The sequence below is a fragment of the Arachis stenosperma genome, chromosome 4 (assembly GCF_014773155.1).
Source record: "Arachis stenosperma cultivar V10309 chromosome 4, arast.V10309.gnm1.PFL2, whole genome shotgun sequence".
NCBI classification, from domain to species: domain Eukaryota; kingdom Viridiplantae; phylum Streptophyta; class Magnoliopsida; order Fabales; family Fabaceae; genus Arachis; species Arachis stenosperma.
In genome coordinates this window covers 78532036-78534606 of record NC_080380.1, presented here as the reverse complement: position 1 = coordinate 78534606, position 2571 = coordinate 78532036, and the positions used below count along the sequence as shown (strand labels likewise).

At 38.7% G+C, this 2571-nt stretch overlaps 1 non-coding gene across 1 annotated transcript; it reads left to right on the top strand.

The window, feature by feature from the left end:
* The first annotated feature begins 323 nt into the window (after positions 1-323).
* On the top strand, positions 324-430 carry LOC130977615 (small nucleolar RNA R71). Its single transcript, XR_009085301.1, has one exon. It is a non-coding gene; the product is annotated as a small nucleolar RNA R71 (small nucleolar RNA).
* The last annotated feature ends 2141 nt before the right edge of the window (positions 431-2571 follow it).

Below are 2571 nucleotides of genomic sequence, written 5' to 3'. Positions count from 1 at the left end.
CAGAATGCTTGCTCATCCTCAAGAAACAATTAGAACAATTTAATATTTGTTGCCCTTGAGTGATTTGCCTCAGCAAAATTGTCATCTCACCAAGGGTCTTTGTCAAAATTGCATCTCCGGAGGGAGAAACTTCACTCACTGCTTTTGGTTGTGGACTTCTAGCCCTTGAATGTTGAGTTGAATCTGCTAAGACCGATATAACTTCCCATGCTTCTACTGCGGTCTTGTTTTTGGTCAATGATCCTCCACTCGCGGCATCCAAGAGAAGCTTATCTTGGTGGTGCATTCCTTGACAAAAATAACTGATCAGAACCAACTCATCTATCCGATGGTGAGGGCAAGCTTCTAGCAACTTCTTAAATCTTTCCCAATACTCATACAAAGTCTCCCCATCCTTTTACACAATGCAAGAGATCTCTCTTCGTAGCTTGTCTATTTTCTGAGGAGGGTAGAACTTCTCCAAAAATTCTTTTCGCAACAAGTCCCAATTAGATCTAACTTCACCCGGCTGAGTATAAAACCACTCCTTTACTTTTCCCTCCAAAGAGAAAGGGAAAGCAAAAACCAATACCGCAGATTCATCTGCTCCATGTCTCCTTGCAGTTGCACATGCAACCTGGAAATCCTTAAGGTGCTTCAGAGGATCTTCCCCAGGTAATCCATTATGCTTATGGAGCAAATTGATCGTGCCAGACTTAAACTCAAAATTCGGGTCCAAGGCCGGATACAGAATTTGAAGCGGTTGCAAGGCAAGATTGGGGGCTCCAGCTTCTTTCAAAGTAATCCTTCGCGGAGGGTCCGCCATGACAGTGTCACCTAAGTCACTCAAAGATAATTTAGTACTCCCCACAGATGAATATAGAGTCTCCTCGTTGATCGGAGAATGAGAGTCACGGATGGTTGGTGATAGTGAATGGGAGTGATCCTCAAGGGCACCCGATTCACTATGCAAAAAAGCTAGCCGGTGCCAAGCTTGAGTTATACGAGTTGAAGTTCTTTCGATTTCTAGGTCAAAAGTGGCCAAGCTCGGGTCTGGAAGCGACCGTGTCATTCAACCAAGGAGGCAATAAAAGCATGCAATTATGAAAGGCAAAACAGAACAAATAAGAAAAATAAGCAAGTAAACAAGAACTAATTTAGCAATCTATAACTACCTAGACTAAATATAGAAGAAAAATAGTGTTTACAATTAATGCCAAGTAGCAAACCAAAAATTAAGTATTCAAACTATTCACATATTTACACAACCAAAATCATGGCACTCATTGCGCTTAAAGTGAACTTCTCCGGCAACGGCGCTAAAAATTTGATGGATGCGAGGGTTTATGTCGGTTTAGAACTGATCAAAATAAGAATCACTTTGTTAGTAGCATAGTCCAAACCAACAACGAACTCTCACAATCAAATTTAGTTCAAAAGGGTAGTCACAATCAAAACAAAATAACCGAGAGTTTGAAGTCCCGGGTCGTCTCCAAAGGAAGCACTTAAGAAGCAATGAATGTGCAAATTCTGGTTGTACCAATCAAAGGGTTTTCAATGAAGAAATAAACATATAAAGCAATAAAAGAACATGCAAAATTGTAATGATTGAACTAATAAAGAAATTAAAGAACCGACTATGTAATATGAACAAGTAAAGTATAAAAGAGATTAACATGGCAATGTATGAAAGGTTAAAAACATAAAAAGAGGTCTTGGCTTGGAGTGAGCTAAGGATCCTTTCCTTGTTGGAACCACAACTATGACAATTGTGTTGGATTAGTCTCACTTGATCAACCCTCACATCGGAAGGTAAGTTAAATGAGCATAAGTGTTATTAACCCACAAATCCTAAATTGCTTGCTAATTGCCTTAGCAACAAATTAGCGTTAGTGGGAATAAGAACAATTAACAACCCAAGAAATGACACTAAATGTTGGACATTCCAACTCAACCCCATTGCTCACTTCATCCAAGCCAAGAAGCAAAAATTTAGCCTAAAACCATGTTTGACATTTTGTCAAACACTTGGTGGGCAAAAAGCTTAATCATGAGAAAAAATAGGAAAAGACTTGGAATTAGAAGCAACAATTAATCTCAATCAACAAGAATAACATAAGAAATCATGAAATGAACATCAAATATCAAACTCATCAACAAGAAAGTGAAATTGCAAAAGAGAAACAAAATTTGACTATATCTTGCATGAGAAGAAAGAGTAATGATAATATAACCATAAAGAGTAATAACAAGAGATACTTACAATGAGATTAGCAAAATCCAATGATCAAAAATAGAAATGGAACTTGGAATATAAAACCCTACTAAAACCCTAATGGAGAAGATGAGAAAACTTAGAGAAAACTAAACTAAAAACCCTCTATTCTACTCCTAAAACTATACTAATGACATGCTCTGTTATTTCCTTCATTTCCCCTCCAATATCAGCTCTAAGACTTCAGAAATGGGCCCCCAAAGCCCTCAAATCGCGAGGCACATGCTTTTCTAATGAGGTCGTGTGCGTCCGCACACTTTGCGAAAATTCCCTCCTATGCGTACACACAAGAGGCTGTGCGCACGCACAGTATGCGA